Genomic DNA, 25,027 nt, shown 5'->3' on the forward strand with positions numbered 1-25,027 from the left:
CGCTGAGCGTGACCGCTGTCCCATCCCGCGCCGCTCGGCGGTCCGACGACCGCGCGCGACCACTTTCCACAATCTACGCCGACGCAACCCCTTTTTCCTCCTCGCACTGCGCGCTCCCCCGCGCGTGGCCGACCGGCCGCGGTCACCGCCGCGACCGGCGCCGGCACTTCTCCCTCCCTCTTTTTCTTTTCTCTCTTTCTCCCTATTTCTCTTCCTTTCCCTTTTTCCTTTTCTTTTTCCTTCCCTTCCCTTTTTCTTTCTTTTCCCTTTTTCTTCCTTCCCTCCCTTTCCTTTTCTCCTTCTTTTCTGTTTTCCCTCCTCCTCTCCCCTGCTCCCGAGCACTGCTCAGCCGCGCCGCCCTTCCTGCTTGGCCCCGAACCACGCCACCCCGCCCTCGCGTGCACGCCGCCACTGCCGCCCCGGCCTCGCCGCTCGCGCCCCCGCCCCGGACCCGCGCCGCGCCACGCGCGCACGCGCGTGCCCTGTTTGCCCGCGTGCCGCACAGCTCGCCGCGTCACCCGCCACCCCGCCGCGCGCGCCGTCGCTTCACCGCCGCTGGCGCACGGCCCGCCCACTGCCCCCACGTGCGCAGCGCTCCGCCCCCTGGCCCGCGCCACGCCACGTCGCACGCGCCCGCGCGCGTGCCCAGGACCGCGCGCCGCGCCGCCCGCCGCTGCTGCGCCCTCCCTCGCCGCTCGCGCCACCACCTGTGCTTGCACAGCCCCCTCCCCACGTACGGCCCCGGCGCCCTCACCGCCACGCCGCGTCGCGACGACAGCGAGCGGCCGAGGCGCCATTAATGGCGCCCCGCACCGCCCGCCGGCCGCCACCACCCGAGGACCTCCTCCCCACCGCCATTCCCCTATAAATAGCCCCCACCCGGCATCCCCGGCATCCTCACAAACCTCCACCGCCACCCAGTCCTCGCCTCCCCAAGCTCAGCGCCGCCGCTCCACATCGCACTGCCGCCGCCCGCCGGCCTCTGTCGCCACACCTCCCTGCTCCACCCCAGCCTGCGGTAAGTGGGGGAATCGATTTCCCTTGCTCCCCTCTCCCTCACCCCCCCGCCCCGGGCTGCCCTCGGGCCCTGGCCGGCTGGCGAGAGGCCGCCGCCGCCGCCCCTGTCCCCTCCTCTGTTCGGTCACGGGAGGGAGGGGGGGAAGAACAGGGCAAAATGCCCGATAACCCCCTGCCCTTGCTCTCATTTCTAAATAAGGACCCCCCTCTCTAATAGCTCCCTTTCGCAAAAGAAACCCTGCCCATTCTATTATTTCAAATTGAATCCCTCCGTTACATAAAAACCCAACTATGCCCGACCCCCTCTAGCATGCCTTGGGTATTGCTAGGTTTTGCAAATAGGCCACTACCCTTTTCAGATAATCACGAATAAGCCCTTAGACCCCCGTTTAACCCCTGAAACCACCTTTAACTCGTCATTTTATGTGCGAAACGACCTCTGATCGACCCGAAACTTTACCACGCCCTTTCTAGTATAGTTTTAGCCATGCCATTGAGAAACCACCCAAAGATATCACCCCTAACTCCGTAACTAAATTATTTCCGATTCAAGCCCAACGATAAAAGCTTTTAGTTCTTTCGCTTGATTGGATGTCTGTTTGTTTGCGTTGTAGGACACGGAGTGAACGAAGAAGTTCCTGACTGCGACCAAGCAACCGAGGACCAGTTCTACAACCCCGAACCCGAGGGAAAATACTTCGATCAGGACCTTCCGCAAGGACTTGACGATGGCAAGTTCAATTCTACCCTTTGATGCATGTTTCTGTCCTAGTTTTTATAAACACAACCCAGAGGCCGGTTTTATAAAATTGCATGGTTTTGTGTGCCGAAAACATGGTAGGATAGCCACCCCTACTTGTGATAACCATACCTTGACCACCTGGTTTTGCAAAGAAAGTGTGTGTGCGTGTGGGAAGGGATAAAATGTGGTTTTGAAAAGTGAGTTAGATGGGATGGATGGCATTTCTGTGTGAATTGCCGTTGGTGTGCTCGTACCTGTGTGGTTGAGCGTGGAAGGGTGATATCCATCTTGTCACCCCTAAGAACCGAGTTGATGTGTCGTCTCACCTAGCTTCCTGTCGTGCAAACCACTTGACTGTTGTATGGGCAACGGCTTGGCCTAACCCCACTAGTTAGTCTGATAGCCATCGGGAGAGCTGGGAGCAACGGGTGATCAAGGAGACGGGATAAGCTCTGTGTGACTTATGCCCCGGTTAAACCTCGGTGATAGGTCGAATGACCCCTTGATAGATCCCGTGGTGGCTAGTCAGGTCTAGCTAAGGTGGGTAAGGGCTTTGATGGGATCTACACCGGCACTAAGGTGTTCGTGCTGTGGTACCCCACCTGTGGGTAAAGTTGCACACCTCTACAGAGTTAAAAATCTATTCGAATAGCCGTGCCCACGGTATTGGGCAGGTTATGGTGTGGTCACATAACTAGTGTTTCTCGCTGGGAATGGTTGGGCTGGTGTGAGTTGTTTGGAAGGTGTCCGGCAGTTGTGCCGTGTGCTACGGCGGACGGGGAGTCCGGTAGCAGTTTAAAACTTGGATCCTGTGTGGATCAACATTACGTGCTTTTTGGTGTTTGAAAACTAGTTTTGAAAATATTTATAAACGTACCTTTGCATATAACCGAGTTTTCCGCAAACAAACCCTAACCGTGCCCTTGGATTGTCCTTTGCATTAATTTCTGTTATACCCCCCTCCGTGGGTGTGATTGGACTTGCTGAGTACGTTTGTACTCACCCCATTCTTACTTTTACAGTGGAAGACCCCGACTACGTCCCCGAAGACAACGAGTAGGGTTCCGTCCTGCACCCAGTCTTGCCTGTGGTTGAGGCCACCGTGGGATTCCGCATGGCGCAAGACTCTGATGATCCTCTTTTCGTAACTAGTGTAGTAGTGTGGGTTTTAGTTGTAATCCTCGCGATAGTGGCGTTTCACTGCCCATTACCGCGAAGAGTTGTACGGTGATGTACCAACTGTTGTAATAAAAGTGTTATCAGCCTACTGGGACTGATAAATTCACACTTTTAAGTCTTCCCTGATGGGGGGACGCTTCAGGTGGTATCAGAGCCATAGGCTGGCCGTAGGACGAGACCCTAGGAGCGAGACCCCATTTCAGGCCCCAGAACTTGTCCTGATTTAGAAATTTTCTGCACAAACACTCACCACTGGTCTTTGCCTTGTTCCAGATGGCTGGCAATGGATGGGTTAGCGGAATCTGCCACGCAGAGCCCGGCCTCCCCAAGTTACTATTGCTCAGCCTGGAATGCGTTGGGGTTATGGAACCACCGGAGTATGCCTACCGTGAGTACATCGCCGGAGGCACCCTTCGGTGCGACATGATGGTTTTTGTGGAGAGAAGCACCCGCTACCCTGATGTGGACCCTTGGTTCATCTCCACCGCTGGCTTCCGTTTCCCCGACACTTATCGAAAGGCCGCCCGTAAAGCCCTGCGACGGCTACGTGTGCTCTACAGGCACCACCTTCAGCGGACCCCTATGGGATTTTTCCCACCTGCTGAGGGAAGAGGACGCACTTGGATTGCCCGGATGAGAGGACTTGGACGAGAAGAAGAAGACCTAGAAGATACGGTCTCCCACCTATCCATCTACCTCACTGGCTTGGATGCACTCTACCGCGAACAGGCGGCGCAACTGAAGCAGCTAATCCACGGGATTGAAAAGATAACCCAGGAGCTGGAGGAACAACGAACGAGAGCCGCAAGCGCCGAGTATTCCTTAGCCGCCCTCCAAGCCCAGATGCAAGAATACGAGAACCGCAACGGAATAGGTGGATGGATAGAGGAAGAAGAAGAAGAACCCATGGAAACCCATTGGGATAAGGGTACTCAGACCGAAAACGAGATGGATCGGTTCCTTCCAATAAAGAAGCGCTCTATCAGGACCGAGGAAGAATCCCCGTGATAGGATTAGCACACTGAACTAGAACTCTACCCTAATAAGCCACGTAGCCCCGGAAACTGTACCCCCCATGTTGCAATAATAAATGTTATCTACTTCCTCGTTGTACCTGTGCAAAATTGTTTACCCTGTTCATGTTTCAGATGGCTGAGGAAGGATGGACCCAGGGCGATTGCCAAGCAGCACCTGGCTTTCCCGGCCTCTTAATCAACACCCTGGAGGACCTTGGCGTTACGGAACGCCCAAGGTACTACAGCCGAGAGTACGAGCACCATGGTACCCTCCGCTGCAAGGTGATCCTGGTCATCGCCAGGAGCAACCGCTACCCCGACATCCAGCCCTGGCGAGCGACCGCCACAGGGTTTAGACACCAAGACACCTACCCCTTGGCCATCAGAAAAGCACTCTGTTATTTGTGCCGGATTTTTGAAGAACACCTCGCCCCCACGCCAGCCAAGTTCTTCCCGCCGGCCATCAGTGTGGCAGAACCAACCTGAATCATACCGACTCAAGTACGCGAGTCCTCACTGAAGGGCTACCTCGTACTTCAATCGGTATAAAACCATTGGTCTGTCGGGTAACGTCCCGATAAACCACCGATCTCAGGATCCAACAAGGTACCTCACACGATGGTGAGTCCAGAGATACAATGCCAAAATATCTTACACCACAGGTAGTTACATTACAAAAATGTACAAAGCATCATTAGCTCCCACAGAGGAGAGATTATTACAAGACAGGTTTTAGTTTTCAGTCAAAGCAGCGGAATTTGAAAAGCGTAGCCATTATACACGTCGTCATTACAGATATTATGCTAGCCCTGGCATAGTATCACTCGGCGGGATCGGTGTTGGCCGGGGACGGATCCCATTCCACGGACCAACCATCAGGCAAAGGGTAGGGCCACGGAGTAATGAAAGCTGGCTCATCAGGGAGATTACCTGGATTAAATCAACAAAAGCAAGGCTGAGTATACTAATACTCAGCAAGACTTAACCGGAATTGGGTATACCTTAGCCCATAACTAGACTCATGAAGGCTTTTAGCTTTAGGTAGAGTTTTTAGCTGAAAAGCAACAAAGAGTAGATCCTTATTTCCAACTTTTAGCTTTCAGGTTCTAGTTGATTAACCATTCTAGATAAGCACCTATAACTAATCAAGCATGGTGAAATCTTTAATCAAGCACCATCTTTGATAATCATAAAGTTGCTCTTGTTACTCTATGTGGTAAAGGGAATAAGCAGTCTCATACATCGTGAGAGGCGGACGATTCTGAATTGAGATTCAACCCTTGCAAGGTACACCTAACACACACGCTTGGAACACCACAGGGTTGTTCCGAAGCAACCGTTTGCCTTTCATTCCGACTCGTGGATCAGGGCCACCACAAGCGACTGCAGGTCATATGCACATCCAAAGTGCAGGAAGTACGTCTGTAGCGCGACTACAAACCCCGTACTCCTGGTTGCCCAGCAACACATATGCCTACACGTCGAACAAAGTAACCAAAAGAAGCAAATACATGTGGTGGGGGGTATGTCCACTCCTCGGGCCGATCGGTTACTAGGCTTACCGCTTACCATATTTCACGGTATGTGGCTAGTACTTTCAAACGCTTAACCACCGCTACCACACACTGCGACCTTATCAAATTCATCAAAACAGACGGGGTATCATCTCAACTATGATACCTCACAAAACTTCCGTCCGGCATCCTTATAGTGATAGCAGGAATGTAAACATTACAATTCCTATATCGCGCGAGTGACAGGAAATCACTCGACTTCTACCGGTCCTATAAGCAGAGCAGCTAATCGGACTCCATTTCTAATGTTCAATACATTGGTTCCTAGAATAATGCAACTAAGTTTCCAAACAACTCCTAGAAACCTAATGCATAAAGTATATAGAAATAATATAGGTTGTAGTGTAATAAAGTAGAGGTCATGTCCGGGGCTTGCCTTCGTTGGTAGGGTTGGGGTTAGTCAAACTATTTTCTTCCGAACCTTGGTTCGGGGCTTCAGATAAATCCGCGATGAGAGTTCCAGGGTCTTCAGAATAACCTCCTTCTTGTTCCGGGATCAGTTGATAATCCCCGTCGGCGAGAGTGGTCGATTCTACATGATATGCACAATGAAGTTTAATGGATGCATACATTTGTAGTTCAGTTCACGATAAAGTTGCAATCTAAATAAAAAGCATTGCATATTAACAATCAACTTAACTACCCTGCACTGGGCAGTCATTTATCGAGTACTAACTAAACTAACTAGTCTCGTTAGGCAACCGGGGTGGGTTACCCTCAAACTCCATCTAACTCCTTTAAGTAGCGTATTTGATTACCTTAAGCAATACTACATACATTTAGCAATCTCCTTTTATTAGCTAAACATGGCATTTTAACTTTAGGTCATTATTTAATTAGGGATAGCCTTGAATTAATTTAGACCAATTGTAAATTAGTAAAAATGACTTAATACTTATGAAAATTACCCTAAGTGGGTTTAATTGAAATAACATTACTTTAGATATTTTATACAATAAATAACAACTTACTTAATTAATCAAGATTTGAAATTGCAAGGTATAATTATAACTAGAGTTTATACTATAATTAGGGTTCAAAACTTAAGGATATCATAAACTACTCAAGTCTAGCATTCTGGAAAAGTTTCATAAATTTTTATGCATCCTAATTATTATTTATGATTTATCTAGTAATCTAAGCTTGAATTTTATAACTCAAGTTATATTAGGTTTCTGTTTCTCAAATTTTTATATTATATAACACTCATAAAGACTAAGCTATAGTAAAAATTTCATCCCTAAATATGCATAGATACTTCTGAAATTAATTTGCCAAGCTTTTATTAACTTATAACAAAAGTAACCAAATACTCTAGCTAGAGGGTTGATCTAGACTTCAAAAATTTATACAAGCCTTCTCAATTTAGGTACAATATATGCTCCAAAAAGTAACAGCAGTAAAGCTATGAATTACAAGATTTAATTAATGCATCCTTTTACTAGCATTTAAAATACAGAACAAACTATGCACTTTCATGGCATGGTTATAAAATAAAAGTTGCAGAGCTCATCATAAGGTTTCTAACCCAACCAATTTTGTATTTTTATGATTTTTCTACTGTTTTCTATGCATTTTCAAAGTTCACAGCAAGAAACTCAAATAAGGTTTACAAAACAGTCCCTAACTTTAGCACAAAACCCCCTGAAACTTCATTGTCTTCTCCAATGGAGCCCCTGGCCGCGGTCAAAGAGGAATGGTGACATTTGACCGGCCAAATCCGGTGGATTCGAGTCACGAGGGAGAGGGAGAAGAGGGGGATTAGCTAGAGGAGATCAAGGGCTACCTGGAGAAGTGCTCGGTTGGGTTCCTAGGGTGGTGTAGCGATCTGCCCGCGGGGAGCCGACGGCCGGCGGCGGGAACGACCTCGACGGCGGCGCTCCGGGCAAGCTGGGCGGCAAGGGCCGGGTCTAACAGCTTCAGGGGATCAAGGGAAAACTTCCAGTGGTGTTGGATGGGGCGGAGGAGGGCTGCAGGAGTGGGTCCACGGCGGTGCCGAGCTCGCCGGTTTTACAGAGGCAATGGCGACGACGTTCCGGGGGCTAGGGGCGAGGAAGTGACGAATTGATGGCTGGAACGGTTCGAGGAGGTCCTAGTGGTACTGAGGCGCCTGCAAACACAGGAGTTGGGCACTTGCTTGGAGCTCGCCACGGCGGCAGCTCGGTGGCGGCCGAACGGCGACGGCGTGCGCGTGGCAAGCGCAGGGAATGCCAGAAAGGGAGGGGAGCAGAAGTGGAAAGGGCAAGGGCGACGCGTGGGAGAGAAATTCAGCAGGAGGTGGTGCTCGGGAACTACGCCGGCGGTGAGCGGCGATGGTCAGAAGCAGAGCAGAAGGGAGAAGCGGCGCAGACAGAGGAAGAAGAAGCAGCAGGTGTCAGCAGGACTGATTTGCAAATTTAGAGATTTCCAGGGACTCCTCTGTAAAGGAAAAATTCCTGTTGATACAAAAGCCTAGTGAGAAAAGTGTCTAAAGCAAAGTTGTAGAGAATTTCAAACCCTACAAGAATGCTTTAAGGTTCTGGTTTAAAATCTTAAAGGGTACAGTTTTATTTTGAGTTTTTGAACACAATTCAAATTTTAATTTTTATGTGTTAATTAAAACAAAATGCCCTAATGTTTGGGGTCCTTTTGTAAGTTTTTCTGCAGTAATCATGACTAGCTCTTTTTACAATTTAACCCTTGGGTAAAACTAAGTTTTACCATTATCTCTCACCTATTTTATAAGTAAGTCCTTATATCTTTGCATTAATCACATAAAGGTCCTTAATTTCATATAAAGTCTATTCCCCTTAGGTTTATTTAACTTTTGCTCTTTTCTTTTCTATAGCCATCTGAAATTTGACATCTTAGAACATTTTCACACATTTGCACATGAGAATTTATAAAACTTATAATTTACAAATATACCCTTATTGCTTTGTACAACTTATATACACTATAACATGCTTACATATAATACACCCAAACTTAGTATCTAGTTGTCTAACTACCTGGATATCACAGCCTTCCCCCCTTAAAAAGAATCTCGTCCCGAGATTCCGAAGCTGAACAGAATTGAGTGATTAGATTTGGGGATTGGCTTGAAGGAAGTATGGAAAATTCTGTTGAAGATAAGACTCAGTCTCCCAAGTCGCTTCTTCTTCGGTGTGATGATCCCATAAGATCTTGTACATCTTAACTGCCCTTCTTCTGGTGATCTTTCCTTAGTATCCAGGATTCGAAGAGGTTGTTCGATGTACGACAAATCAGGTTCAATCTCAATGGCACATGTCTCAACGATTTCTATGGGTACTTTGACACACTTCTTAAGTTGAGAGACGTGGAAGACATCGTGAATAGCCGCCCATTGAGATGGAAGACGAAGTTTGTAAGCCACTGGGCCACAAGCATTAAGAATTTCAAAGGGTCCGACATACCGGGGTGCTAACTTCCCCTTTATGCCAAAGCGTTGGACGCCTTTGGTAGGTGATACTCGGAGATATACAAAATCTCCTATCTGGAATTGTAGAGGTTTCCTTCTTTTATCTGCATAGCTCTTTTGTCTGGACTGAGCGGTTTTAAGATTAGATTGAATAACCTTAACCTTATCTTCGGCTTCAATGACTAGGTCGGGTCCAAAGATTTTGCGTTCACCGGTCTCTGACCAACTCAAAGGAGTTCGACACCTGCGACCATATAACGCTTCGAAAGGAGCCATTTGAAGACTAGCTTGATAACTGTTGTTGTAGGCAAATTCAGCTAAAGCAAGGCACTTGTCCCAACTTGTACCATAGTGAATAATACAAGCTCGGAGCATGTCTTCAAGAATTTGGTTAACTCGCTCAGTCTGCCCATCAGTCTGGGGATGATACGCAGAGCTTCAAATCAGTTTGGTCCCTAGAGCTGATTGTAACTGCTCCCAGAACCGTGCGATAAATTGGGGCCCTCGATCAGATATGATGGTTTTTGGAACCCCATGCAATCGAACGATTTGTTCCAGATAGACTTCGGCATACTTCTTAGCAGAGTAAGTGGTATGCACAGGAAGAAAATGAGCTGTTTTCGTGAGTCTATCAATGATCACCCATATGGAGTCATGCTTTTGAGATGTATTGGGAAGACCGACAATGAAATCCATGCTAATGTCTTCCCATTTCCATGAGGGTATGGGTAATGGCTGAAGCGTACCAGAGGCTTTTAAATGGCTAGCTTTAACTCTCTGGCATGTATCATATTCGGATACATATTTGGCAATTTCTCTCTTCATTCTGGTCCACCAAAAATGTTGCCGAAGATCTTGATACATCTTGGTGCTACCAGGATGAATAGAGAATTTGGACAAATGTGCTTCGTCGAGGATTTGCTTACGAAGTTGATGATCCTTAGGCACAACCATTCGATCGTTGAACCATAGGACTCCTTGATGATGAGTGTGAAAACACCGATATTTAACTTCTCCCTGGGATAGCTTAGATTTGATAATTTTGACTCCCTCATCATGTAATTGTGACATGACGATTTTATCCCGCAAAGTAGACTCAATGGAGATCAAGTTTAAACTACCTTGGGGAACAATCTCAAGATTGAGTCTCCTCATTGTTAGTTTGATCTCAATCCGGATCGGTCCAACGACCGATCCGGAATTGGTTACGCGCCCCGATCGGGGGCGCACCGCCAACCCAATGGCGGGTGGGCCCCCGTCGCGCAGCGCCACAATAAAAGAGGGGTGGGGGCCGGGGCACGCACGACGAAGTTCGCCGTGTGCCTACGAACCCACCTAAAACCCTAATTGATCCGATCCCGAAGGGGTGGGCGCTGAAGTGACGGGAAGCACCATCATCGCCGCCGGCACTGTTCGACTACGCCGCCACCCGCTCACCCTCGTCCACGACTCCGTTCGGCTTCCTCCTCGACGTCATGGCCAACAACGTCGAAGCCGGATCGTCCACTGGGGGTACGGCATTGTCTCCCTCTCTCCCTCTCTGTTTCTATCTAGACTAGTAATTAATGCTACTTTATTGGATAATTACCGAGCTAATACATGATTAGTAGATCCTAAGTATCTATCAATGGTATCAGTTAGCCTCACTAATCGTAATTAGTTTCGGGTAAGAGAGAAAAAGCATTTAGAAGGAGGGGAATTGCTTTAATCCGAGAAAAATTGCAAGGCAAGTAAGAAAAAAAATCGAGTCAAACCCTTCGGGGTGACAGATCCCATCACACCCGGAGCCCAAAACCCTAACCCCGTGCTAACCCTAACCCTAGCTCAAACCCCAAATGAGCAAGAAAGAAGGAGGAGGAAGATCTTACCTCCCACCGGGAGCTCCACGCTTCACGGGTTAGCTCCAAACCGGCCCAGGGGCTCCCGTGCATCTCCGCCGTCGATGAACGGAGCCGACCCGAGTGCGCCGTCGCTCGGGGATTTCCACCGCGCCTCGCGCGCGGGCTAGCTCACCACCGCGAGCCCACTCGACGGCGGCGCGCTCACGCACAGGCGAGCGCGCTCGCCGGCGAGGAGGCCCGTGGCGGCGCCGTCGCTTTTGGTCGCCGTCACGCGGAGGAAAAGGAGAGGCCGGGGGAGGAGCGGGCGAAAGGGGAAGATAGAATGGCTAGGGTTTTCGGGGGAGAGGCGACGCGCGGCGGTTTTGTTCGGGCCGCAACGCCCGGACAGCCGCCCGATGTGATCCGACGGCCGGCAGTCGATCGCGGGCGCGCGGGCCGCTTACGGCCCAGGCGGGGCGCTGCTTTGCCGGCCCAGGCCCAGGTTGCGGCCTGGTGCGCGGCCAGCAGCCCCGCGCGCGCGGTTGCCGCGTTGGGCCGGGCCCATTTGGGCCGTTTTGGGCCCGATTTTGATCTGTTTTGGGCGGCTGCACAGTGAGTTTTGATTATTTTCTCAGAAACACTTTTAACCACTTAATGCATGATTCAATCTCTATTTAATTTTCACCAACGTGATAATTTCTATAGAGAGAAAGAAGTAAGAATGTTTCTGAAAGTTAGAACTATTTATTTTTCCGCTGCCAATTTAATTAAGTTATATCCTTTAATTATTTTAGACCCAACGAGATATTATAATTAAAGGAGTCAGTTTTCAGATTTTTCTTCAGTTATAATATTGTTATTTTCTGACCAACGTTGATAATAGCAATATTACAATTTTCAAGTCAGTTTTCAGTTTTCTATAGTTATAATATTGTTATTTTCTGACCAACGTTGATAATAGCAGTATTATAATCTTTTAAGCAAGTTTTCCATGCATTTGCTCTAATTCTGCCCAACGGTGTTTTAGAATTAATGCAGCTAGTTCATTGTATATCTTAATATTGACCAACGTTAAATTGAGATATGCAATTATTATTTTATAAAAGCAGTTCTCACCCTTCTTGATTTAAATTTCAGGATCTAATGCCATGACCTTCATTAATGCTATACCGCCGTTGGATGGTTCCAACTATGGGATGTGGGCACAGAAGCTAGAAGTGGCTCTCGCATTGTCAGATATCGATTTCGCTATCACCTCACCGTTTCCAGTTTGTCCTGAGGAACTGGTGATGGATCCGGAAGAGACCTCTGCCGCTTGGCAAGCTCGTCAGAGAGAACATGCAAATGTTCAAATGAAGTATGATCTTGAGAAAGCAAAATGGATCTCTTCCAACAGAAAGTGTTTGATGGTTATCAAAAGTTCCATCATCGACAGTATCAGGGGAGCAATCCCAGATTGCCCCACCGCAGTTGAGTACTTAAAGAAAGTGGAGAGTCAATTTGTTGGCTCTTCAAAAGCTTATGCTCAGACTCTGATTCAGAGGTTAGTCAATGATAAGTACACTGGCGGTGGTGTGAGAGAAAAAATGAGCAATATGGCATCTAAGCTAAAACCTATGGACATGGAGCTTCCTCATGCTTTTGTTGTCCATTTGGTTCTGGCTTCTCTGCCGAAAGAGTTTGAGACGTTCGTTGTTAACTACAACATCAGCCCAGAGACATGAGACTTAGAGAAGCTCATTGCGATGTGTGTGCAAGAAGAGGAAAGACTCAAAGCCTCGCATGGTGACACGCTCAACTATGTTAGGCATAACAAAAGAAACAACTCTTCAGATAAATATACGAGGCCACAAGGGAAACCTCAGTTCAAACGAGGTCCCTCTTCTTCTTCTTCTTCGACTCACCCAAGCAAGGGTGGAAAGAAAGATCAACCACACATTGAAAAAGATCAATGCATGTGGTGTCACAAGACGGGACACTACAAGAAAGATTGCCCAGATTTTCTACGGCATTTAATTAAGAAAGGTGAGGATGTTATCACATTTATCGATGAGACCCTGTACGTAAGTTATTCTAAATCTACTTGGTGGATTGACTCAGGTGCAACTGTTCATGTTGCTAATTCTTTGCAGGGTATAAGTACAAAGACGATGCTAAAAAGAGGGGATAGATGGCTGAAAGTCGCCAATGGAGTTAGAGCCGACGTTGAAGCAGTTTGTCAACTCACGTTAGAATTAGAGAACGGCTTTAAACTCCAGTTACATAATGTTCTTTATGTACCCTCTTTGTCTAGAAATTTAATTTCAGTATCATGTTTGGCAGATGATGGTTATAAGTGCCATTTTGGCAAAGAACAATGTGAGATTTTATTTGACAGTCAGTGTGTTGGTCTTGCCATCCGACAAGATAAACTTTATATGTTGCCTATGCATGAGACTGTAAATTCTGTTAGCAATACCACGAGTATTGAACGCACGTCTAACGATGCAAGTCATAAGCGCAAACGATGCGACAACGAAAATTCAGCGAAATTATGGCACTGTCGTTTAGGCCATATTTCGAGGGGGAGAATTGAGAGATTAATTAAAGAAAATATTCTCCATCCGTTAGATTTTTCAAATGAAGAATATTGCATCGATTGCGTTAAAGGAAAGTACATTAAGAAAATAAAGAAAGGAGCTAAACGCAGTTCAGGGGTTTTGGAGATAGTGCACACAGATATCTGTGGTCCATTTCCCATAAAGTCCGTGGACGGTTATGATTCATTCATAACATTTACGGATGACTATTCGCGTTATGGATACATTTATCCAATCAAAGAAAGATCGGAAGCGTTAGATAAATTTAAGATTTTTAAGGCTGAAGTAGAAAATCAGCAAAATCTTAAAATAAAAATAGTAAGATCTGACCGTGGAGGTGAGTACTACGGTCGTCACACCCCGTATGGCCAAGTACCTGGACCTTTTGCAAGGTTTCTACAGGAAAATGGAATAGTAGCCCAGTACTCTACACCGGGCGAGCCTCAGCAAAATGGAGTCGCTGAAAGACGTAACCGTACCCTAATGGATTTGGTGAGAAGTATGCTAAGCTACTCCACGTTACCGATTAATTTATGGATGGAGGCGTTAAAAACCGCTATTCATATTCTTAATCGCGTACCGAGTAAGTCGGTGCCTAAAACACCGTACGAGTTATGGACAGGGAGAAAACCTACACTGAACTATTTACACGTGTGGGGCTGTCCAGCTGAGGCGAAAGTATTTAATCCAAATATCGGAAAGTTAGACCCTAAGACAGTAAGTTGCCATTTTATTGGCTATCCGGAAAAGTCGAAGGGTTATCGTTTCTACTGTCCTAACGGATATACAAAGTTCGTAGAAACGAGACACGCTGTCTTTTTGGAGGATCAGATGATGAGGGGGAGCACGGTACCTCGGAAGATTGATCTTGAGGAGAAGCGGGTTTTCGTACCTACTCCGATGATCCAAGATCCATTTTTCGTGTTGCCCGTTGCTGCTTCACCTATGGTGTCAGCACCTGTTGCTAGTTTTCCACCAGTTTTTGCGTCACCTACGGTGCCAGCACCTGCTGCTAGTTCTCCAGCTGCGGCGACGAGTCAGAACCAGGAACCTGTCCTTCAGGATCCGACAGAACCGATAGCCGTGCATCAGGGGGAGCAGCAGCAGCCCCAAGTGGAAGAAGTGCCGATAGCTGAGGCACCGAGAAGATCTCAAAGAATAAGAAAGCCCGCTATTTCGAGTAATTATCAAATCTATAATAGCGAGGAAATTCAGATGGAGGGTGACCCCACTTCGTTTGAAGAAGCCATGAGAAGCGTTCATTCGTCTAAGTGGTTGGAAGCCATGAAAGACGAAATGAAATCGATGAGCACCAACGATGTTTGGGATCTAGAAGAAATTCCTAAAGGAGCCAAAACAGTAGGCTGCAAATGGGTCTACAAGACAAAATGTGACTCCAAAGGGAATATAGAAAGATATAAAGCGCGACTCGTGGCGAAAGGTTTCACGCAAAGAGAAGGGATAGATTATAATGAAACATTTTCTCCTGTTTCATGCAAGGATTCCTTCAGGATTATAATGGCATTAGTGGCACATTATAATTTAGAATTACATCAGATGGATGTAAAGACGGCGTTCCTCAACGGGGATCTTTATGAGAACGTCTACATGGCACAGCCGAAAGGTTTTGTCATGGAAGGAAAAGAAAAGATGGGTTGTCGTCTAAAGAAATCCATTTATGGATTAAAGCAAGCCTACAGACAGTGGTATTTGAAATTCGACGAAACCGTAAGAAAGTTCGGTTTCAAAGAAAATGAGGAGGACAACTGCATTTATGCAAAATTTAAGAATGGAAAATTCGTTTTCCTTATTCTATATGTGGATGATATTCTGCTTGCTAGCAGCGATATTGATCTGCTATCAGAGACAAAGAAATTCTTGTCCTCAAAGTTCGATATGAAAGATTTAGGTGAAGCCTCATTCGTTTTAGGAATTGAGATTCACCGAGACAGAAACAAGGGGGTTTTAGGATTATCGCAGAAAGCATACCTAGAAAAGGTACTAAAGAAGTAATGTATGCACGCGAGCAAGCCAACACCTGCTCCTATAGTCAAGGGTGATAGTTATGGGAAATTTCAGTGTCCCAAAAATCAGTACGAAATCGATCAGATGAAAGCGGTACCATATGCTTCAGCTATCGGAAGTCTACAGTATGCTCAAGTATGTACGCGCCCTGACTTAGCTTTTGTCACCGGGATACTTGGCAAATTCCAGAGTAATCCAGGGATAGAACACTGGAAAATGGTTAAGAAAGCTTTGCGTTATGTGCAAGGAACGAAAGACCTCATGCTAACATACAGGAGATCTGAATCTCTAGTGATAGAGGGTTATTCAGACTCAGACTTTGCGGGAGATAAGGATGATAGAAAATCCACGTCAGGTTATGTGTTTACTCTCGCAGGTGGAGCTGTATCGTGGAAAAGCTCCAAACAGACAGTAACTGCATCATCTACGATGTATGCAGAATTTATAGCTTGTTATGAGGCATCGGGGCAGGTTAAATGGCTAAAGAAATTTATACCCGGATTAAGAGTGGTTGACAGCATAGAAAAACCACTAAAGATGTACTGTGACAATGAGCCTGCAGTATTTTACGCTCATAACAATAAGTCGAGTGGAGCTGCCAAACACATCGACATAAAGCTTTATGTTGTTAAAGAGCAAATCCAGGATCATACAATCAGTCTTGAGTATTTGAGCACAAAGAAAATGTTAGCGGATCCGCTCACAAAAGGCTTACCACCCAATGTGTTCAGAGAACACTTAGCCGGCATGGGTTTACGGGAAAGCCTATGATACCTGGACAGTAAGGGCCCAAGAGTACGGTTCTGTTTTAAACAGAAAAGTGTGTTGTGGCTGTTAATCCAGCGGTAATAACTGTTGAGACGAGGCATGCTCGATGCGCTGATCTGAATGAAATTGGACGTAAGAAGTGAGTAAGTAAGTTGAGATCAAAGGGGAGAATGTTAGTTTGATCTCAATCCGGATCGGTCCAACGACCGATCCGGAATTGGTTACGCGCCCCGATCGGGGGCGCACCGCCAACCCAATGGCGGGTGGGCCCCCGTCGCGCAGCGCCACAATAAAAGAGGGGTGGGGGCCGGGGCACGCACGACGAAGTTCGCCGTGTGCCTACGAACCCACCTAAAACCCTAATTGATCCGATCCCGAAGGGGTGGGCGCTGAAGTGACGGGAAGCACCATCATCGCCGCCGGCACTGTTCGACTACGCCGCCGCCCGCTCACCCTCGTCCACGACTCCGTTCGGCTTCCTCCTCGACGTCATGGCCAACAACGTCGAAGCTGGATCGTCCACTGGGGGTACGGCATTGTCTCCCTCTCTCCCTCTCTGTTTCTATCTAGACTAGTAATTAATGCTACTTTATTGGATAATTACCGAGCTAATACACGATTAGTAGATCCTAAGTATCTATCAATCATTTGATGGCAAAGAGTGTCATTAAAGGTGGATATGGTTAAGCAATGACAATGTGACTTGCGGCTAAGTGCATCCGCAACCACATTAGTTTTGCCCGGATGATAGTGTACCTCAAGGTCATAATCTTTGATTAACTCCAACCAACGCCTTTGCCTCATATTTAGATCAGCTTGAGTGAAAATATACTTAAGGCTCTTATGGTCAGTGTAAATGTTACACTTAGCACCCATAAGATGATGTCTCCAGATCTTGAGAGCATGAATAACTGCTGCCAATTCAAGATCATGTGTTGGATAATTTTGTTCATGAGTTCGAAGTGCTCGGGATGCATAAGCAATAACCCGGTTGTTTTGCATAAGAACACAACCAAGGCCAATTCCAGAAGCGTCACAGTAAACATCAAAAGGCTGGGTACTATCTGGCTGAGCTAGTACTGGAGCAGTCGTCAGAAGTTTTCTCAAAGTGTGAAATGCTTCCTCACACTTATCATCCCAACGGAACTTAACTTCTTTCTTAAGTAGCTCAGTCATGGGTTTAGCTATCTTGGAGAAGTCTGGAATGAATCAGCGATAATATCCTGCCAATCCCAGGAAACTTCGTATTTGATGGACCGAAGTGGGAGGATTCCAGTCCATAACTTCTTGAACTTTGGTTGGATCAACCGATATGCCTTGACTAGAAATAGTATGTCCCAAAAATTTCACACTATCCAGCCAGAATTCACATTTTGAAAATTTGGCATAAAGGCGATGATCCCGTAGTCGTTGAAGAACGACACGCAAATGATTAGCATGGTCTTCTTTGGTTCTGGAGTAGATCAGAATATCATCGATGAAGACCACAACAAATTTATCGAGCTCCGGCATAAATACAGAATTCATGAGATACATGAAATATGCCGGTGCATTAGTAAGTCCGAATGACATAACCAGATATTCATAAAGTCCATATCTGGTTGAGAAGGCCGTTTTTGGAATGTCACTAGGCCTAATCTTGATCTGATGATAACCAGAGCGTAAGTCAATCTTGGAAAAGACCTTTGCTCCAGCTAGTTGATCGAACAAGATATCAATGCGGGGAAGAGGATACTTATTTTTGATGGTAACCGCATTGAGTGGACGGTAGTCGACACATAGCCTCAGACTATCGTCTTTCTTCTTGACAAAGAGAGCAGAACAACCCCAAGGTGAAGCACTGGGGTGTATATAACCCTTATCAAGAAGATCTTGTAGTTGAATTTTCAGTTCTGCCAATTCATTTGGAGGCATGCGATACGACCTTTTAGAAATTGGAGCAGTGCCTGGTTGAAGTTCAATGATGAACTCGATGTCTCTATCTGGGGGCATTCCAGGCAAGTCGTCTGGAAAGACATCGGGATATTCACATACTATCGGAATATCCTTGACTTGGACATCTGTGATAGCATATGTGCAGGGGTGCAGACACTCTGACTGAGGCAGATAAAGGGTAGTAACCCCATAGTATGGTGAATCAACTTCAACAACTCGGGAAGAAATATCTAACTGGACTCGATGTTTAGTCATCCAGTCTGTCCCAAGTATAACATCAATACCCTCTAAACTGAGTAGAACCAAATCAGTTTTGATTTCTTTACTACCTAACTGAAGTGGCACATTTCTACTCATTTGGTTGGAGGTGATTTTTCCTCCAGGGGTAGAGATCATATATGACCCCTGGATAGAACAAGATTCAAGTCCTAGCCGGGTACCACAGTTGTTACTAACAAAGCTATGTGTTGCTCCAGAATCAAATAAAGTAACAACTGGCTTATGGTAAATAGAAAATGTACCCGACATGACGGGAGCTCCATCTGGGAGTTCTGCAAGAGTGGTGAAGTTAATTCGTCCTTGCCGGACTTGCATCACCGGCTTCTTGCCCTTATTCTGGTTTCCCTGGGTGGAGCTCTGCCCTTGATTAGGTTTCTTAGGCCGCGGACAATCCCGGATAAAATGATCCGCACTTCCGCAATTGTAGCAGCGATAGTTGCTGCCTCTCTGTGGCACTTGTTGAATATTTGGCCGTTGGCCAGATTGTTGTGCTTGTTGCGGGGGCACAGGAGGTCTGTACCTCCCTTGCTGCTGGGGTGGCCTAAAAACCAATCTTCCCGTTGGAGCATTGCGTTGTGGTGCTCTGGGCGGCGTATTAGAAACAACCCGATACCTCGGTGGTTGAGCACTCGAGGGTCCAGCAGGGTTCTTTCACTTCTTCTCGGCATAATGTGCCACAATACAGTCTTCTTGAGTTAGGGCCATGTTAACCAACTCACTGAAAGTATTTGCCTTCACAAGGTTCAGGCGCTCTTTGAGTTTGGTGTTCAGGCCCCGACGGAAGCGGTCTTGTTTCTTGGTATCATTATCTGCATAATACCCGGCATACTGGCACAAATGATTGAAATTCTGTGCGTATTGCAGAACTGTGTTGGCACCTTGGGTAAGAGCCAGGAACTCATTAAGCTTTCGCTCCAATAATCCTGCGGGAATATAATGCGCTCGGAAGGCGACCCGGAATTCATCCCATGTGATGACATGCCCTGCAGGTTGCATGGCATAAAAATTGTCCCACCAGATTCTAGCAGCACCACGAAGTTATTGAGCAGCAAAAGAAGCCTTGCTAGAATCCGCACAAGGTATGGTCAGGAGAGCGAACTTCGATTCAATGATGTGGAGCCAGGCATCGGCATCCAATGGTTCCTCGGCCTTACTGAAGAAAGGCGGTTGGGTACTGAGGAAATCTTGGTAACTAGCCACAGGAGGATTGCGATCATCACGGCCTCCTCGGAATTGATGCTGCTGGTTTTGCTGGGCTTGTACCAGCAAATTAAGCAATTCCATTTGCCGAGCCATGACTTCGGCAAGGTTGGGAGGAGGTGGTGGCGGTTGCTGAGAACCGCTGGCCTGATCAGCCCGGAAACCCTCCGGGGTTCCTCGTGTAGCACCGACCATCTGAAATAAAGGAGATGTCCATTATTAACCATATATCCTTACTCCCAATTTCAGAAGACATAAGCAATGCATATATTCCGTACAATCATCTCATCTCAGAATTAAAGATAACGAACAAGATGATAAAACCGGAAATTATATTACATTGCTGACTCAGATAATTTCCACTTCGCATGTCGAAAGTTCACTACATAGGCCATCTATTGTTACATCAAATGGCGCGAGGTTTGACTACTTAAACTATTACATTCCTTTAGATTACATCTCGAAAGTCGATGATTTACTAAAAATCATCGAAATTTCCTACAGAAGACTGACTACCAGATAGAGAGTGATGGGGACTAAGAACAGGATCCCCATGCTCAGAATCAATCTCAGAGATACCCTCAATCTCCTCGGGGTCTTCTTCTTCTTCTTCAGGTACTATGGGTATAGCGGGAAGTATCGGTTGCTGCTGCAATTCCTCAATGTGAGCTTGGGCATCATCAGCCACAAGTATCAGATCATGAATTTGTGCCTGTAGGAACTCAATAACAGTGTCACGCTGAGTGATAATATGATCACTCTCATTGATCTGATCTTCACGATGGAGGATTGTCTCATCTCTTGCTGCAATAATTTCATCCTTCTGAGTCACCAAAGCTTGTAATTCTTCTATTTGGGTTACTTGATGGTCAGCGTTCTGATAGTGGCTTTGAGCCACACCAGTTATCTGACTGACCCCATGACGCAGTAGCATTTGATAATGATATTGCACATCCATGAACCTGGTAACCATACGGACGGTTTCTTCAGCCAGATCTCCTAGCAGATGACCATGATGGTCTGTCCGAAAATCCCGGTCCGAATTACCCGGGTCTATGGTAGGAAATAACCCAATAGGATATGCGGCAACTTCAATTGGATGCTGATTGCAAAAGAGTTTGATAGCTTCTAAAGCAGCAGTTTCAAGAGTATCCACTAGACGATATCCAACCACTTCCACTTCTATGGGAGGCCATAAGGAGCGGAAAGGGTGTTGAGGAATCATCATCTTAACCCTGCAGCGGGAAACTCCTTCTTCACGATACTCTACCCCATCATACAGAGGAGGCTCTGTATAATGGAACATACTCAAGGATTCCCACAAAAGACGAGGAAACCCTTCCCAATGTAAACCATTGGTGCGAAAGTGCCCCTCCTGATCCCAAAAGGTATTAGCAGGAGCAGCCATCTGCGACAACAATGCAAATGGTAAGATATTTTTACCCTGTTGAGAAAATTTATAAGGTAAAATTGGATTAAGATAGCTGATTCTGATAACAGCAAAGGCTGGAAATTAGATGGATGCCTAAGATACCCAACTAAGATTCTTACTTACCCAAACTAAGAAAAACCAACATGTTGCCCATTTTCTTTAGGAAGCATTAAACAAGCATTCAATTTAGTTGATTAATGGATTATGCATGCACGTACTAACCGATCTCACAAACAAAAATTAACTGCCAAGTAATCTTGGTCTTACGTGGTTAGTTACGGTGGCATAATATAAATACGTCTCTCACTATTAACTAGGCGATAAACCCTATCCGTCCTAGTTTCGGAATCGTGGTTAGTGTACCTGCAGAAAACCACAATGCATATATATATCCAATGAACCTTTCATGCCAGCATGTCATGAAAGCGTCCCCATTCATTACTGTTCACTATAGAAACAGCATCTGTACAATTACCGCCGTACAGACAACGTTAACATACGTTATTGAATAACGTATTCACGGGGGTACCGCAAAATGCGGGGGTATGAACAGCGATCGCCATACCCTGCGCCGAACCATATACTCCTAATGTAATCAACCGAAATTGATACATTGGCAGCATCTCAAGTAGGCCACTGCTTGAGAAACAGCGTTCGGTTCGCATCACCGACAGGAAGGCCAAGCTCCCTCAGTTGGCTGAGGATCCTTACCTTCTTACCTCACGATCGAAGATGTCGTTACAGAAAGTAAGGTTGGGTTGTGCATAAACTTAAGTTTCAACAGAAAAGTAATGCTGGAAGTCAGAGTCATATATATATTACAGCCACCTTTAATTCCCATAATAGTATTACCCTAGGGCTTACGTACTATACATAATCCTTAACGAACCAACGCAGTTTGCAAATATTTGTTTAATCAATCTTTATATTAAAAATTACTTTTTAAGGCTAATTATATCTCCAGAGTACTCTTGTTAGCTCTGATACCAGCTGTGGCAGAACCAACCTGAATCATACCGACTCAAGTACGCGAGTCCTCACTGAAGGGCTACCTCGTACTTCAATCGGTATAAAACCATTGGTCTGTCGGGTAACGTCCCGATAAACCACCGATCTCAGGATCCAATAAGGTACCTCACACGATGGTGAGTCCAGAGATACAATGCCAAAATATCTTACACCACAGGTAGTTATATTACAAAAATGTACAAAGCATCATTAGCTCCCACAGAGGAGAGATTATTACAAGACAGGTTTTAGTTTTCAGTCAAAGCAGCGGAATTTGAAAAGCGTAGCCATTATACACATCGTCATTACAGATATTATGCTAGCCCTGGCATAGTATCACTCGGCGAGATCGGTGTTGGCCGGGGACGGATCCCATTCCACGGACCAACCATCAGGCAAAGGGTAGGGCCACGGAGTAATGAAAGCTGGCTCATCAGGGAGATTACCTGGATTAAATCAACAAAAGCAAGGCTGAGTATACTAATACTCAGCAAGACTTACCCGGAATTGGGTATACCTTAGCCCATAACTAGACTCATGAAGGCTTTTAGCTTTAGGTAGAGTTTTTAGCTGAAAAGCAACAAAGAGTAGATCCTTATTTCCAACTTTTAGCTTTCAGGTTCTAGTTGATTAACCATTCTAGATAAGCACCTATAACTAATCAAGCATGGTGAAATCTTTAATCAAGCACCATCTTTGATAATCATAAAGTTGCTCTTGTTACTCTATGTGGTAAAGGGAATAAGCAGTCTCATACATCGTGAGAGGCGGACGATTCTGAATCGAAATTCAAACCTTGCAAGGTACACCTAACACACACGCTTGGAACACCACAGGGTTGTTCCGAAGCAACCGTTTGCCTTTCATTCCGACTCGTGGATCAGGGCCACCACAAGCGACTGCAGGTCATATGCACATCCAAAGTGCAGGAAGTACGTCTGTAGCGCGACTACAAACCCCGTACTCCTGGTTGCCCAGCAACACATATGCCTACACGTCGAACAAAGTAACCAAAAGAAGCAAATACATGTGGTGGGGGGTATGTCCACTCCTCGGGCCGATCGGTTACTAGGCTTACCGCTTACCATATTTCACGGTATGTGGCTAGTACTTTCAAACGCTTAACCACCGCTACCACACACTGCGACCTTATCAAATTCATCAAAACAGACGGGGTATCATCTCAACTATGATACCTCACAAAACTTCCGTCCGGCATCCTTATAGTGATAGCAGGAATGTAAACATTACAATTCCTATATCGCGCGAGTGACAGGAAATCACTCGACTTCTACCGGTCCTATAAGCAGAGCAGCTAATCGGACTCCATTTCTAATGTTCAATACATTGGTTCCTAGAATAATGCAACTAAGTTTCCAAACAACTCCTAGAAACCTAATGCATAAAGTATATAGAAATAATATAGGTTGTAGTGTAATAAAGTAGAGGTCATGTCCGGGGCTTGCCTTCGTTGGTAGGGTTGGGGTTAGTCAAACTATTTTCTTCCGAACCTTGGTTCGGGGCTTCAGATAAATCCGCGATGAGAGTTCCAGGGTCTTCAGAATAACCTCCTTCTTGTTCCGGGATCAGTTGATAATCCCCGTCGGCGAGAGTGGTCGATTCTACATGATATGCACAATGAAGTTTAATGGATGCATACATTTGTAGTTCAGTTCACGATAAAGTTGCAATCTAAATAAAAAGCATTGCATATTAACAATCAACTTAACTACCCTGCACTGGGCAGTCATTTATCGAGTACTAACTAAACTAACTAGTCTCGTTAGGCAACCGGGGTGGGTTACCCTCAAACTCCATCTAACTCCTTTAAGTAGCGTATTTGATTACCTTAAGCAATACTACATACATTTAGCAATCTCCTTTTATTAGCTAAACATGGCATTTTAACTTTAGGTCATTATTTAATTAGGGATAGCCTTGAATTAATTTAGACCAATTGTAAATTAGTAAAAATGACTTAATACTTATGAAAATTACCCTAAGTGGGTTTAATTGAAATAACATTACTTTAGATATTTTATACAATAAATAACAACTTACTTAATTAATCAAGATTTGAAATTGCAAGGTATAATTATAACTAGAGTTTATACTATAATTAGGGTTCAAAACTTAAGGATATCATAAACTACTCAAGTCTAGCATTCTGGAAAAGTTTCATAAATTTTTATGCATCCTAATTATTATTTATGATTTATCTAGTAATCTAAGCTTGAATTTTATAACTCAAGTTATATTAGGTTTCTGTTTCTCAAATTTTTATATTATATAACACTCATAAAGACTAAGCTATAGTAAAAATTTCATCCCTAAATATGCATAGATACTTCTGAAATTAATTTGCCAAGCTTTTATTAACTTATAACAAAAGTAACCAAATACTCTAGCTAGAGGGTTGATCTAGACTTCAAAAATTTATACAAGCCTTCTCAATTTAGGTACAATATATGCTCCAAAAAGTAACAGCAGTAAAGCTATGAATTACAAGATTTAATTAATGCATCCTTTTCCTAGCATTTAAAATACAGAACAAACTATGCACTTTCATGGCATGGTTATAAAATAAAAGTTGCAGAGCTCATCATAAGGTTTCTAACCCAACCAATTTTGTATTTTTATGATTTTTCTACTGTTTTCTATGCATTTTCAAAGTTCACAGCAAGAAACTCAAATAAGGTTTACAAAACAGTCCCTAACTTTAGCACAAAACCCCCTGAAACTTCATTGTCTTCTCCAATGGAGCCCCTGGCCGCGGTCAAAGAGGAATGGCGACATTTGACCGGCCAAATCCGGTGGATTCGAGTCACGAGGGAGAGGGAGAAGAGGGGGATTAGCTAGAGGAGATCAAGGGCTACCTGGAGAAGTGCTCGGTTGGGTTCCTAGGGTGGTGTAGCGATCTGCCCGCGGGGAGCCGACGGCCGGCGGCGGAAACGACCTCGACGGCGGCGCTCCGGGCAAGCTGGGCGGCAAGGGCCGGGTCTAACAGCTTCAGGGGATCAAGGGAAAACTTC

The sequence above is a fragment of the Panicum hallii genome, chromosome 8 (assembly GCF_002211085.1).
Source record: "Panicum hallii strain FIL2 chromosome 8, PHallii_v3.1, whole genome shotgun sequence".
NCBI lineage: Eukaryota > Viridiplantae > Streptophyta > Magnoliopsida > Poales > Poaceae > Panicum > Panicum hallii.